A 16,430-nucleotide genomic window follows, 5' to 3' on the forward strand; every position below is an offset into this window, starting at 1 on the left:
TGGATTTGTTTGGTAACGTTTGTAAACGTTTGGCTTAAATTGCTAAAAAGGTGAAACGCTTGGATTTGTTTCGTAATGTTTGTAAACGTTTGGCTTAAATCGCTATAAAGGCGAACGTTTGGATTTGTTTCGCAACATTTCCAAACGTTTGGCTTAAATTGCTAAAAACGGGAAACGCTTGGATTTGTTTCGTAACGTTTTAAACGTTTGGTTTAAATCGCAAAAAAGGTGAAACGTTCTGTTTTATTTCGTAACATTTGTAAACGTTTGGCTTTAATCGCTAAAAAGGTGAAACGTTTGGATTTGTTTCGTAACGTTTGTAAACGTTTAGCTTATATCGCTAAAAAGGTGAAATGTTTGACTTTGTTTCGTAACGTTTGTAAACGCTTGGCTTAAATAGCTAAAAAGGTGAAACATTTGGCATAAATCGCTAATAAGGGGAAACACTTGGATATGTTTCGCAACGTCTGTAAACGTTTGGCTTAAATAGCAAAAAAAGTGAAACATTTGGATTTGTTTCGTAACGTCTATAAACGTTTGGCTGAAATAGTTAAAAAGGTGAAACATTTGGCATAAATCGCTACGTCTGTAAAAGTTTGGCTTAAATAGCTAAAAAGGTGAAACGTTAGGCATAAATCGCTAAAAAGATGAAACGTTTGGATTTGTTTCGTAACGTCTGTAAACGTTTGGCTTAAATAGCTAAAACGGTGAAACATTTGGATTTATTTCGTAACATGTGTAAACATTTGGCTTAAATCGCTAAAAAGGCGAAACGTTTGGATTTATTTTGTAACGTCTGTAAACGTTTGGCTTAAATCGCTAAAAATGTGAAACGTTTGGATTTGTTTCGAAACATTTGTAAACGTTTGGCTTAAATAGCTAAAAAGGTGAAACGTTTTGCAAAAATCGCTAAAAAGGTGAAATGTTTGGATATTTTTCGTAATGTCTGTAAACGTTTGGCTTAAATTCCTAATAAGGTGATACGTTTGGATTTGCTACAAAAAATTTGTAAACGTTTGGCTAAATCAGTAAAAAGGTGAAACTTTTGGATTTGTTCTGTAACGTTTGGATTTGTTTCGTAACGTTTGTAAAAGTTTGGCTTAAATCGCTAAAAAGGTAAAACGTTTGGATTTTTTTCGTAACGTTTATAAACGTTTGGCTTAAATCGCTAAAAAGGTGAAACGTTTGGCTTAAATCGCTAAAAAGGTGAAATGTTTGGATTTATTTCGTAACGTTTGTAAACGTTTGGATTAAATCGCTAAAAAGGTGAAACGTTTGGTTTTAAATCGCTAAAAAGGTGAAACATTTGGTTTTGTTTCGTAACGTTTGTAAACGTTTAGTTTAAATTGCTAAAAAGGTGAAATGATTGGATTTGTTTCATAGCGTTTGTAAACATTTCACTTAAATCGCTGAAAAGGTGAAACGTTTGGTTTTAAATCGCTAAAAAGGTGAAACATTTGGTTTTGTTTCGTAACGTTTGTAAACGTTTAGTTTAAATTGCTAAAAAGGTGAAATGATTGGATTTGTTTCATAGCGTTTGTAAACATTTCACTTAAATCGCTGAAAAGGTGAAACATTTGTATTTGTTTCGTAACGTTTGTAAACATTCAGCTTAAATCGCAAAAAAGGTGAAATCTTTGGTTTTGTTTTGTAACGTTTGGCTTAAATAGCTAAAAAGATGAAATGTTTGGTTTTGTTTCGTAACGTTTGAAAAAATTTCGACTTAAATCGCTAAAAAGGGGAAACGATTGGATTTGTTTTGTAACGTTTGTAAACATTTGGCTTGAATTGCTAAAAAGGTGAAACGTTTGAATTTGTTTCGTAAAGTTTGTAAACGATTGGTTTTGTTTCGTAATGTTTGTAAAGTTTTGGCTTAAATCGGTAAAAATGTAAAATGTTTGGATTTTTTTCGAACGTTTTAAACGTTTATATTTGTTTCGTAACGTTTGTAAACTTTTGGCTTCAATCGCTAAAAGGGGAAACGTTTTGGATTTGTTTCATAACGTTTGTAAACGTTTGGCTTAAATCGCTGAAAAGGTGAAACGTTTGGATTTGATTAGTTACGTTTTAAACGTTTGGCTTAAATCGTTTAAATGGGGAAACATTTGGATTTGTTTTGTAACGTTTGTAAACGTTTGACTTAAATCGCTAAAAAGGTGAAACGTTTGGATTTGTTTCGTAACGTTTGTAAACGTTTGGCGTATATTGCTAAAAAGGTGAAACGCTTGGATTAGTTTTTTAACGTTTGTAAATGTTCGGCTCATACCGCTAAAAAGGTGAAACGTTTGGATTCGTTTCGTAATGTTTGTAAACGTTTGGTTTCAATCACAAAAAAGGTGAAACATTTGGATTTGTTTCGTAGCGTTTGTCAACGTTTGGCTTAAATCGCTAAAATGGGGATACGTTTGGATTTGTTTTGTAACGTTTGTAAACGTTTCAATTTGTTTCGTAACATTTGTAAACGTTTGGTTTTATTTCGCAACGTTTATAGACATTTGGCTTAAATTGCTAAAATGGAGAAACGTTTGAATTTTTTTCGTAACATTTGTAAACGTTTGGCTTGAATCGCTAAAAAGGTGAAATGTTTGGATTTGTTTCGTAACGTTTGTAAACTTTTGGCTTAAATTGCTAAAAATGTGAAACGTTTGAATTTGTTTCGTAATGTTTGTAAACGTTTGGCTTAAATCTCTAAAAATGTGAAACGTTTGGATTTATTTCGTAACGTTTTAAATGTTTGGATTTGTTTCGTAACTTTTGTAAACATTTGGCTTAAATCACAAAAAAGGTGAAACGTTTGGATTTGTTCCATAACGTTTGTAAACGTTTGGCTTAAATTGCTAAAAAGGAGAAACACTTAGATTTGTTTCGTAATGTTTGTAAACGTTTGGCTTAAATCGCTATAAAGGCGAAACGTTTGGATTTGTTTCGAAACGTTTCCAAACGTTTGGCTTAAATTGCTAAAAACGGGAAACGCTTGGATTTGTTTCGTATCGTTTTAAACGTTTGGTTTAAATCGCAAAAAAGGTGAAATGTTCTGTTTTATTTCGTAACATTTGTAAACGTTTGGCTTTAACCGCTAAAAAGGTGAAACGTTTGGATTTGTTTCGTAACGTTTGTAAACGTTTAGCTTATATCGCTACAAAGGTCAAAAGTTTGACTTTGTTTCATAACATTTGTAAACGCTTGGCTTCAATAGCTAAAAAGGTGAAACATTTGGCATAAATCGCTAAGAAGGGGAAACGCTTGGATTTGTTTCGCAACGTCTGTAAACGTTTGGCTGAAATAGCTAAAAAAGTGAAACATTTGGATTTGTTTCGTAACGTCTGTAAACGTTTGGCTGAAATAGCTAAAAAGGTGAAACATTTGGCATAAATCGCTACGTCTGTAAACGTTTGGCTTAAATAGCTAAAAAGGTGAAACGTTTGGCATAAATCGCTAAAAAGATAAAACGTTTGGATTTGTTTCGTAACGTCTGTAAACGTTTGGTTTAAATAGCTAAAAAGATGAAACATTTGGATTTATTTCGTAACATGTGTAAACATTTGGCTTAAATCGCTAAAAAGGCGAAACGTTTGGATTTATTTTGTAACGTCTGTAAACGTTTGGCTTAAATCGCTAAAAATGGGAAACGTTTGGATTTGTTTCGAAACATTTGTAAACGTTTGGCTTAAATAGCTAAAAAGGTGAAACGTTTTTCAAAAATCGCTAAAAAGGTGAAATGTTTGGATTTTTTTCGTAATGTCTGTAAACGTTTGGCTTAAATTCCTAAAAAGGTGATACATTTGGATTTGTTTCATAAAATTTGTAAACGTTTGGCTTAAATCAGTAAAAAGGTGAAACTTTTGGATTTGTTCTGTAACGTTTGGATTTGTTTCGTAAAATTTGTAAACGTTTGGCTTAATTCGCTAAAAAGGGGAAAAGTTTGGATTTATTTTGTAACGTTTGTAAAAGTTTGGCTTAAATCGCTAAAATGGTAAAATGTTTGGATTTTTTTTCGTAACATTTGTAAACGTTTGGCTTAAACCGCTAAAAAGGTGAAACGTTTGGCTTAAATCGCTAAAAAGGTGAAATGTTTGGATTTATTTCGTAACGTTTGTAAACGTTTGGATTAAATCGCTAAAAAGGTGAAACGTTTGGATTTAAATTGCTAAAAAGGTGAAACATTTGTATCTGTTTCGAAACGTTTGTAAACGTTTGGCTTAATTCGCTAAAAAGGTGAAACGTTTGGATTTGTTTTATAACGTTTGTAAACGTTTGTTTTAAATCGCTAAAAAGGTGAAACATTTGATTTTGTTTCGTAACGTTTGTAAACGTTTAGTTAAAATAGCCAAAAAGGTGAAACGATTGGATTTGTTTCATAGAGTTTGTAAACATTTCACTTACATCGCTAAAAAGGTGAAACATTTGTATTTGTTTCGTAACGTTTGTAAACGTTCAGCTTAAATCGCTAAAAAGGTGAAATCTTTGGTTTTGTTTTGTAACGTTTGTTAACGTTTGGCTTAAATAGCTAAAAAGGTGAAATGTTTGGTTTTGTTTCGTAACGTTTGTAAAAACATTCGACTTAAATCGCTAAAAAGGGGAAACGTTTGGATTTGTTTCGTAACGTTTGTAAACGTTTGGCTGTAATTGCTAAAAAGGTGCACCGTTTGGATTTGTTTCGTAAAGTTTATAAACGACTGGTTTTGTTTCGTAATGTTTGTAAACTTTTGGCTTAAATCGGTAAAAATATAAAACGTTTGGATTTTTTTCGTACGTTTTAAAGGTATATATTTGTTTCGTAACGTTTGTAAACATTTGGCTTCAATCGCTAAAAAGGGGAAACGTTTTGGATTTGTTTCATAACGTTTGTAAACGTTTGGCTTAAATCACTGAAAAGGGGAAACGTTTGGATTTGTTTAGTAACGTTTTAAACGTTTGGCTTAAATCGTTTAAATGGGGAAACATTTGATTTGTTTTGTAACGTTTGTAAACGTTTGACTTAAATCGCTAAAAAGGTGAAACGTTTGGATTTATTTCATAACGTTTGTAAACGTTTGGCATATATTGCTAAAAAGGTGAAACGCTTGGATTTGTTTTTTTAACGTTTGTAAATTTTCGGCTCATATCTTTAAAAAGGTGAAACGTTTGGATTCGTTTCGTAATGTTTGTAAACGTTTGGTTTCAATCGCAAAAAAGGTGAAACATTTGGATTTGTTTCGTAGCGTTTGTAAACGTTTGGCTTAAATCGCTAAAATGGGGAAACATTTGGATTTGTTTCGTAACATTTGTAAACGTTTCGATTTGTTTCGTAACATTTGTAAACGTTTTGGTTTTTTTTCGCAACGTTTATAAACGTTTGGCTTAACTTGCTAAAATGAAGAAACGTTTGGATTTTTTTCGTAACGTTTTTAAACGTTTGGCTTGAATCGCTAAAAAGGTGAAATGTTTGGATTTGATTCGTAACATTTGTAAACTTTTGGCTTAAATTGCTAAAAATGTGAAACGTTTGAATTTGTTTCGTAATGTTTGTAAACGTTTGGCTTAAATCTCTAAAAATGTGAAACGTTTGGATTTATTTCGTAACGTTTTAAATGTTTGGATTTGTTTCGTAACTTTTGTAAACATTTGGCTTAAATCACAAAAAAGGTGAAACGTTTGGATTTGTTTCATAACGTTTGTAAACGTTTGGCTTAAATTGCTAAAAAGGTGAAACGCTTAGATTTGTTTCGTAAATTTTATAGACGTTTGGCATAAATCGATAAAGAGGTGAAACACTTGGATTTTTTTCATAACGTTGTCTTAAATCACTAAAAATGTGAAACATTTTGTTTTGTTCCGTAACGTTTGTAAACATTTGGCATAAATCGCTAAAAATGTGAAACGTTTGGATTTGTTTCGTAAACGTTTTAAACGTTTGGTTTTGTTTCGTAACTTTTGTAAACGTTTGGCTTAAATCATTAAAAAGGGGAAACATTTTGATTTGTTTCGTAACGTTTGTAAACATTTGGCTGAAATCTCTAAAAAGAGGAAAATTTTGGATTTGTTTCATAACGTTTGTAACCATTTGGCTAAAATCAGTAAAAAGCATGAAACATTTGGATTTGTTTCGTAACATTTGTAAACGTTTGGCTAATATCGCTAATATGAGGAAACGTATGTATTTGTTTCGCAATGTTTGTAAAGGTTTGGCTTAAATCGCTAAAAAGGTGAAATGTTTGGATTTGTTTCGTAACGTTTGTAAACGTTTTGCTTAAATCGCTAAAAAGGGAAAACGTTTGGATTTATTTCGTAACGTTTGTAAACGTTTGGCTTCAATCACTAAATTTTTTTAAAAGTTTGGCTTAAATCACTAAAAAGGTAAAACGTTTGGATTTGTTTCGTAACGTTTGTAAACGTTTGGCATAAATCGCTAAAAAGGTGAAACGTTTGGATTTAAATTGCTAAAAAGGTGAAATGTTTGGATTTGTTTCGTAACGTTTGTAAACGTTTGATTTTAAATCACTTAAAAGGTGAAACGTTTGGATTTGTTTTGTAACGTTTGTAAACGTTTGTTTTAAATCGCTAAAAAGGTGACACATTTGGTTTTGTTTCGTAACGTTTGTAAACGTTTAGTTTAAATTGCTAAAAAGATGAAACGATTGGAATTGTTTCGTAGCGTTTGTAAAGATTTGGCTTAAATCGCTAAAAAGGTGAAACATTTGTATTTTTTCGTAACGTTTGTAAACGTTTGGCTTGAATTGCTAAAAAGGTGAAACGTTTGGATTTGTTTCGTAAATTTTGTAAACGATTGGTTTTGTTTCGTAATGTTTGTAAACGTTTGGCTTAAATCGCTAAAAATGGGAAACGTTTGGATTTCTTTCGTAATGTTTTAAACATTTCGATTTGTTTCGTAAAGTTTGTAAACATTTGGCTTCAATCGCTAAAAATGTGAAACGTTTGGATTTGTTTAGTATCGTTTGTAAGCGTTTGGCTTAAATCGCTGAAAAGGTGAAACGTTTGAATATGTTTCGTAACGTTTTAAACGTTTGGCTTAAATCGTTAAAATGTGGAAACATTTGGATTTGTTTCGTAACGTTTGTAAACGATTGGTTTTGTTTAGTAATGTTTGTAAACATTTGGCTTAAATCGCTAAAAATGTGAAACATTTGGATTTGTTTCATAATGTTTTAAACGTTTAGATTTGTTTCGTAACGTTTGTAAACATTTGGCTTCAATCGCTAAAAAGGTGAAACATTTGGATTTGTTTCGTATCGTTTGTAAACGTTTGGCTTAAATCGCTGAAAAGGTGAAACGTTTGAATATGTTTCGTAATGTTTTAAACGTTTGGCTTAAATCGTTAAAATGTGGAAACATTTGGATTTGTTTCGTAACGTCTGTAAATATTTGACTTAAATCGCTAAAAAAAGGTGAAACGTTTGGATTTGTTTCGCAACGTTTGTAAACGATTGGCATATATTGCTCAAAAGGTGAAACGCTTGGATTTGTTTCTTAACGTTCGTCTTATATCGCTAAAAAGGTAAAACGTTTGGATTTGTTTCGTAATGTTTGTAAACATTTGGCTTTAATAGCAAAAAAGGTGAAACATTTGGATTTGTTTCGTAGCGTTTGTAAACGTTTGGCTTAAATCGCTAAAATGGGGAAACGTTTGGATTTCTTTCGTAACGTTTGTAAACGTTTCGATTTGTTTCCTAACGTTTGGTTTTGCTTCGCAACGTTTTAAACGTTTGGCTTAAATTTCTAATATGGAGAAACGTTTGGATTTTTTTCGTAACGATTGTAAACGTTTGGCTTGAATCGCTAAAAGGTGAAATTTTTGGATTTGTTACGTAATGTTTGTAAACGTTTTGCTTAAATTGCTGAAAATGTGAAACGTTTGGATTAGTTTCGTAATGTTTGTAAACGTTTGGCTTAAATCTCTAAAAATGTGAAACGTTTGGATTTATTTTGCAACGTTTTAAATGTTTGGATTTGTTTCGTAACGTTTGTAAAAGTTTGGCTTAAATCACAAAAAAGGTGAAACATTTGGATTTGTTTCATAACTTTTGTAAACGTTTGGCTTAAATTGCTAAAAAGGGGAAACGCTTAGATTTGTTTCGTAACTTTTATAAGCGTTTGGCATAAATCGCTAAAGAGGTGAAACACTTGGATTTTTTTCGTAATGTTTGTCTTAAATCACTAAAAATGTGAAACGTTTTGTTTTGTTCCGTAACGTTTGTAAACATTTGGCATAAATAGCTAAAAATGTGAAACGTTTGGATTTGTTTTGTAAACGTTTTAAACGTTTGGTTTTGTTTCGTAACTTTTGTAAACGTTTGGCTTAAATCATTAAAAAGGGGAAACATTTGGATTTGTTTCGTAACGTTTGTAAACATTTGGCTGAAATCTCTAAAAATAGGAAAATTTTGGATTTGTTTCATAACGTTTGTAACCATTTGGCTAAAATCGGTAAAAAGCATGAAACGTTTGGATTTGTTTCGTAACATTTGTAAACGTTTGGCTAATATCGCTAATATGAGGAAACGTTTGTATTTGTTTCGCAATGTTTGTAAAGGTTTGGCTTAAATCGCTAAAAAGGTGAAATGTTTGGATTTGTTTCGTAACGTTTGTAAACGTTTTGCTTAAATCGCTAAAAAGGGAAAACGTTTGGATTTATTACGTAACGTTTGTAAACGTTTGGCTTCAATCACTAAATTTTTTTAACAGTTTGGCTTAAATCACTAAAAAGGTAAAACGTTTGGATTTGTTTCGTAACGTTTGTAAACGTTTGGCATAAATCGCTAAAAAGGTGAAACGTTTGGATTTAAATTGCTAAAAAGGTGAAACGTTTGGATTTGTTTCGTAACGTTTGTAAACGTTTGATTTTAAATCACTTAAAAGGTGAAACGTTTGGATTTGTTTTGTAACGTTTGTAAACGTTTGTTTTAAATCGCTAAAAAGGTGACACATTTGGTTTTGTTTCGTAACGTTTGTAAACGTTTAGTTTAAATTGCTAAAAAGATGAAACGATTGGAATTGTTTCGTAGCGTTTGTAAACATTTGGCTTAAATCGCTAAAAAGGTGAAACATTTGTATTTTTTTCGTAACGTTTGTAAACGTTTGGCTTGAATTGCTAAAAAGGTGAAACGTTTGGATTTGTTTCGTAAATTTTGTAAACGATTGGTTTTGTTTCGTAATGTTTGTAAACGTTTGGCTTAAATCGCTAAAAATGTGAAACGTTTGGATTTGTTTCGTAATGTTTTAAACATTTCGATTTGTTTCGTAAAGTTTGTAAACATTTGGCTTCAATCGCTAAAAAGGTGAAACGTTTGGATTTGTTTAGTATCGTTTGTAAACGTTTGGCTTAAATCGCTGAAAAGGTGAAACGTTTGAATATGTTTCGTAACGTTTTAAACGTTTGGCTTAAATCGTTAAAATGTGGAAACATTTGGATTTGTTTCGTAACGTTTGTAAACGATTGGTTTTGTTTAGTAATGTTTGTAAACGTTTGGCTTAAATCGCTAAAAATGTGAAACGTTTGGATTTGTTTCATAATGTTTTAAACGTTTAGATTTGTTTCGTAACGTTTGTAAACATTTGGCTTCAATCGCTAAAAAGGTGAAACATTTGGATTTGTTTCGTATCGTTTGTAAACGTTTGGCTTAAATCGCTGAAAAGGAGAAACGTTTGAATATGTTTCGTAATGTTTTAAACGTTTGACTTAAATCGTTAAAATGTGGAAACATTTGGATTTGTTTCGTAACGTCTGTAAATATTTGACTTAAATCGCTAAAAAAAGGTGAAACGTTTGGATTTGTTTCGCAACGTTTGTAAACAATTGGCATATATTGCTCAAAAGGTGAAACGCTTGGATTTGTTTCTTAACGTTCGGCTTATATCGCTAAAAAGGTAAAACGTTTGGATTTGTTTCGTAATGTTTGTAAACATTTGGCTTCAATAGCAAAAAAGGTGAAACATTTGGATTTGTTTCGTAGCGTTTGTAAACGTTTGGCTTAAATCGCTAAAATGGGAAAACGTTTGGATTTCTTTCGTAACGTTTGTAAACGTTTCGATTTGTTTCCTAACGTTTGGTTTTGCTTCGCAACGTTTTAAACGTTTGGCTTAAATTTCTAATATGGAGAAACGTTTGGATTTTTTTCGTAACGATTGTAAACGTTTGGCTTGAATCGCTAAAAGGTGAAATTTTTGGATTTGTTACGTAATGTTTGTAAACGTTTTGCTTAAATTGCTGAAAATGTGAAACGTTTGGATTAGTTTCGTAATGTTTGTCTTAAATCACTAAAAATGTGAAACGTTTTGTTTTGTTCCGTAACGTTTGTAAACATTTGGCATAAATAGCTAAAAATGTGAAACGTTTGGATTTGTTTCGTAAACGTTTTAAACGTTTGGTTTTGTTTCGTAACTTTTGTAACCGTTTGGCTTAAATCATTAAAAAGGGGAAACATTTGGATTTGTTTCGTAACGTTTGTAAACATTTGGCTGAAATCTCTAAAAAGAGGAAAATTTCGGATTTGTTTCATAACGTTTGTAACCATTTGGCTAAAATCGGTAAAAAGCATGAAACGTTTGGATTTGTTTCGTAACATTTGTAAACGTTTGGCTAATATCGCTAATATGAGGAAACGTTTGTATTTGTGTCGCAATGTTTGTAAAGGTTTGGCTTAAATCGCTAAAAAGGTGAAATGTTTGGATTTGTTTCGTAACGTTTGTAAACGTTTTGCTTAAATCGCTAAAAAGGGAAAACGTTTGGATTTATTACGTAACGTTTGTAAACGTTTGGCTTCAATCACTAAATTTTTTTAAAAGTTTGGTTTAAATCACTAAAAAGGTAAAACGTTTGGATTTGTTTCGTAACGTTTGTAAACGTTTGGCATAAATCGCTAAAAAGGTGAAACGTTTGGATTTAAATTGCTAAAAAGGTGAAACGTTTGGATTTGTTTCGTAACGTTTGTAAACGTTTGATTTTAAATCACTTAAAAGGTGAAACATTTGGATTTGTTTTGTAACGTTTGTAAACGTTTGTTTTAAGTCGCTAAAAAGGTGACACATTTGGTTTTGTTTCGTAACGTTTGTAAACGTTTAGTTTAAATTGCTAAAAAGATGAAACGATTGGAATTGTTTCGTAGCGTTTGTAAACATTTGGCTTAAATCGCTAAAAAGGTGAAACATTTGTATTTTTTTCGTAACGTTTGTAAACGTTTGGCTTGAATTGCTAAAAAGGTGAAACGTTTGGATTTGTTTCGTAAATTTTGTAAACGATTGGTTTTGTTTCGTAATGTTTGTAAACGTTTGGCTTAAATCGCTAAAAATGGGAAACGTTTGGATTTCTTTCGTAATGTTTCAAACATTTCGATTTGTTTCGTAAAGTTTGTAAACATTTGGCTTCAATCGCTAAAAAGGTGAAACGTTTGGATTTGTTTAGTATCGTTTGTAAACGTTTGGCTTAAATCGCTGAAAAGGTGAAACGTTTGAATATGTTTCGTAACGTTTTAAACGTTTGGCTTAAATCGTTAAAATGTGGAAACATTTGGATTTGTTTCGTAACGTTTGTAAACGATTGGTTTTGTTTAGTAATGTTTGTAAACATTTGGCTTAAATCGCTAAAAATGTGAAACGTTTGGATTTGTTTCATAATGTTTTAAACGTTTAGATTTGTTTCGTAACGTTTGTAAACATTTGGCTTCAATCGCTAAAAAGGTGAAACATTTGGATTTGTTTCGTATCGTTTGTAAACGTTTGGCTTAAATCGCTGAAAAGGAGAAACGTTTGAATATGTTTCGTAATGTTTTAAACGTTTGACTTAAATCGTTAAAATGTGGAAACATTTGGATTTGTTTCGTAACGTCTGTAAATATTTGACTTAAATCGCTAAAAAAAGGTGAAACGTTTGGATTTGTTTCGCAACGTTTGTAAACAATTGGCATATATTGCTCAAAAGGTGAAACGCTTGGATTTGTTTCTTAACGTTCGGCTTATATCGCTAAAAAGGTAAAACGTTTGGATTTGTTTCGTAATGTTTGTAAACATTCGGCTTCAATAGCAAAAAAGGTGAAACATTTGGATTTGTTTCGTAGCGTTTGTAAACGTTTGGCTTAAATCGCTAAAATGGGGAAACGTTTGGATTTCTTTCGTAACGTTTGTAAACGTTTCGATTTGTTTCCTAACGTTTGGTTTTGCTTCGCAACGTTTTAAACGTTTGGCTTAAATTTCTAATATGGAGAAACGTTTGGATTTTTTTCGTAAGATTGTAAACGTTTGGCTTGAATCGCTAAAAGGTGAAATTTTTGGATTTGTTACGTAATGTTTGTAAACGTTTTGCTTAAATTGCTGAAAATGTGAAACGTTTGGATTAGTTTCGTAATGTTTGTCTTAAATCACTAAAAATGTGAAACGTTTTGTTTTGTTCCGTAACGTTTGTAAACATTTGGCATAAATAGCTAAAAATGTGAAACGTTTGGATTTGTTTCGTAAACGTTTTAAACGTTTGGTTTTGTTTCGTAACTTTTGTAACCGTTTGGCTTAAATCATTAAAAAGGGGAAACATTTGGATTTGTTTCGTAACGTTTGTAAACATTTGGCTGAAATCTCTAAAAAGAGGAAAATTTCGGATTTGTTTCATAACGTTTGTAACCATTTGGCTAAAATCGGTAAAAAGCATGAAACGTTTGGATTTGTTTCGTAACATTTGTAAACGTTTGGCTAATATCGCTAATATGAGGAAACGTTTGTATTTGTGTCGCAATGTTTGTAAAGGTTTGGCTTAAATCGCTAAAAAGGTGAAATGTTTGGATTTGTTTCGTAACGTTTGTAAACGTTTTGCTTAAATCGCTAAAAAGGGAAAACGTTTGGATTTATTTCGTAACGTTTGTAAACGTTTGGCTTCAATCACTAAATTTTTTTAAAAGTTTGGCTTAAATCACTAAAAAGGTAAAACGTTTGGATTTGTTTCGTAACGTTTGTAAACGTTTGGCATAAATCGCTAAAAAGGTGAAACGTTTGGATTTAAATTGCTAAAAAGGTGAAACGTTTGGATTTGTTTCGTAACGTTTGTAAACGTTTGATTTTAAATCACTTAAAAGGTGAAACGTTTGGATTTGTTTTGTAACGTTTGTAAATGTTTGTTTTAAGTCGCTAAAAAGGTGACACATTTGGTTTTGTTTCGTAACGTTTGTAAAAGTTTAGTTTAAATTGCTAAAAAGATGAAACGATTGGAATTGTTTCGTAGCGTTTGTAAACATTTGGCTTAAATCGCTAAAAAGGTGAAACATTTGTATTTTTTTCGTAACGTTTGTAAACGTTTGGCTTGAATTGCTAAAAAGGTGAAACGTTTGGATTTGTTTCGTAAATTTTGTAAACGATTGGTTTTGTTTCGTAATGTTTGTAAACGTTTGGCTTAAATCGCTAAAAATGGGAAACGTTTGGATTTCTTTCGTAATGTTTTAAACATTTCGATTTGTTTCGTAAAGTTTGTAAACATTTGGCTTCAATCGCTAAAAAGGTGAAACGTTTGGATTTGTTTAGTATCGTTTGTAAACGTTTGGCTTAAATCGCTGAAAAGGTGAAACGTTTGAATATGTTTCGTAACGTTTTAAACGTTTGGCTTAAATCGTTAAAATGTGGAAACATTTGGATTTGTTTCGTAACGTTTGTAAACGATTGGTTTTGTTTAGTAATGTTTGTAAACATTTGGCTTAAATCGCTAAAAATGTGAAACGTTTGGATTTGTTTCATAATGTTTTAAACGTTTAGATTTGTTTCGTAACGTTTGTAAACATTTGGCTTCAATCGCTAAAAAGGTGAAACATTTGGATTTGTTTCGTATCGTTTGTAAACGTTTGGCTTAAATCGCTGAAAAGGAGAAACGTTTGAATATGTTTCGTAATGTTTTAAACGTTTGGCTTAAATCGTTAAAATGTGGAAACATTTGGATTTGTTTCGTAACGTTTGTAAATATTTGACTTAAATCGCTAAAAAAAGGTGAAACGTTTGGATTTGTTTCGCAACGTTTGTAAACGATTGGCATATATTGCTCAAAAGGTGAAACGCTTGGATTTGTTTCTTAACGTTCGGCTTATATCGCTAAAAAGGTAAAACGTTTGGATTTGTTTCGTAATGTTTGTAAACATTTGGCTTCAATAGCAAAAAAGGTGAAACATTTGGATTTGTTTCGTAGCGTTTGTAAACGTTTGGCTTAAATCGCTAAAATGGGGAAACGTTTGGATTTCTTTCGTAACGTTTGTAAACGTTTCGATTTGTTTCCTAACGTTTGGTTTTGCTTCGCAACGTTTTAAACGTTTGGCTTAAATTTCTAATATGGAGAAACGTTTGGATTTTTTTCGTAACGATTGTAAACGTTTGGCTTGAATCGCTAAAAGGTGAAATTTTTGGATTTGTTACGTAATGTTTGTAAACGTTTTGCTTAAATTGCTGAAAATGTGAAACGTTTGGATTAGTTTCGTAATGTTTGTCTTAAATCACTAAAAATGTGAAACGTTTTGTTTTGTTCCGTAACGTTTGTAAACATTTGGCATAAATAGCTAAAAATGTGAAACGTTTGGATTTGTTTCGTAAACGTTTTAAACGTTTGGTTTTGTTTCGTAACTTTTGTAACCGTTTGGCTTAAATCATTAAAAAGGGGAAACATTTGGATTTGTTTCGTAACGTTTGTAAACATTTGGCTGAAATCTCTAAAAAGAGGAAAATTTTGGATTTGTTTCATAACGTTTGTAACCATTTGGCTAAAATCGGTAAAAAGCATGAAACGTTTGGATTTGTTTCGTAACATTTGTAAACGTTTGGCTAATATCGCTAATATGAGGAAACGTTTGTATTTATGTCGCAATGTTTGTAACGGTTTGGCTTAAATCGCTAAAAAGGTGAAACGTTTGGATTTTTTTCGTAACGTTTGTAAACGTTTTGCTTAAATCGCTAAAAAGGGAAAACGTTTGGATTTATTTCGTAACGTTTGTAAACGTTTGGCTTCAATCACTAAATTTTTTTAAAAGTTTGGCTTAAATCACTAAAAAGGTAAAACGTTTGGATTTGTTTCGTAATGTTTGTAAACGTTTGGCATAAATCGCTAAAAAGGTGAAACGTTTGGATTTAAATTGCTAAAAAGGTGAAACGTTAGGATTTGTTTCGTAACGTTTGTAAACGTTTGATTTTAAATCACTTAAAAGGTGAAACGTTTGGATTTGTTTTGTAACGTTTGTAAATGTTTGTTTTAAATCGCTAAAAAGGTGACACATTTGGTTTTGTTTCGTAACGTTTGTAAACGTTTAGTTTAAATTGCTAAAAAGATGAAACGAGTGGAATTGTTTCGTAGCGTTTGTAAACATTTGGCTTAAATCGCTAAAAAGGTGAAACATTTGTATTTTTTTCGTAACGTTTGTAAACGTTTGGCTTGAATTGCTAAAAAGGTGAAACGTTTGGATTTGTTTCGTAAATTTTGTAAACGATTGGTTTTGTTTCGTAATGTTTGTAAACGTTTGGCTTAAATCGCTAAAAATGGGAAACGTTTGGATTTCTTTCGTAATGTTTTAAACATTTCGATTTGTTTCGTAAAGTCTGTAAACATTTGGCTTCAATCGCTAAAAAGGTGAAATGTTTGGATTTGTTTAGTATCGTTTGTAAACGTTTGGCTTAAATCGCTGAAAAGGTGAAACGTTTGAATATGTTTCGTAACGTTTTAAACGTTTGGCTTAAATCGTTAAAATGTGGAAACATTTGGATTTGTTTCGTAACGTTTGTAAACGATTGGTTTTGTTTAGTAATGTTTGTAAACATTTGGCTTAAATCGCTAAAAATGTGAAACGTTTGGATTTGTTTCATAATGTTTTAAACGTTTAGATTTGTTTCGTAACGTTTCTAAACATTTGGCTTCAATCGCTAAAAAGGTGAAACATTTGGATTTGTTTCGTATCGTTTGTAAACGTTTGGCTTAAATCGCTGAAAAGGAGAAACGTTTGAATATGTTTCGTAATGTTTTAAACGTTTGGCTTAAATCGTTAAAATGTGGAAACATTTGGATTTGTTTCGTAACGTCTGTAAATATTTGACTTAAATCGCTAAAAAAAGGTGAAACGTTTGGATTTGTTTCGCAACGTTTGTAAACGATTGGCATATATTGCTCAAAAGGTGAAACGCTTGGATTTGTTTCTTAACGTTCGGCTTATATCGCTAAAAAGGTAAAACGTTTGGATTTGTTTCGTAATGTTTGTAAACATTTGGCTTCAATAGCAAAAAAGGTGAAACATTTGGATTTGTTTCGTAGCGTTTGTAAACGTTTGGCTTAAATCGCTAAAATGGGGAAACGTTTGGATTTCTTTCGTAACGTTTGTAAACGTTTCGATTTGTTACCTAACGTTTGGTTTTGCTTCGCAACGTTTCAAACGTTTAGCATAAATTTCTAATATGGAGAAACGTTTGGATTTTTTTCGTAATGATTGTAAACG

The sequence above is a fragment of the Mercurialis annua genome, linkage group LG2 (genome assembly GCF_937616625.2).
Source record: "Mercurialis annua linkage group LG2, ddMerAnnu1.2, whole genome shotgun sequence".
In the NCBI taxonomy this organism is placed as follows: domain Eukaryota; kingdom Viridiplantae; phylum Streptophyta; class Magnoliopsida; order Malpighiales; family Euphorbiaceae; genus Mercurialis; species Mercurialis annua.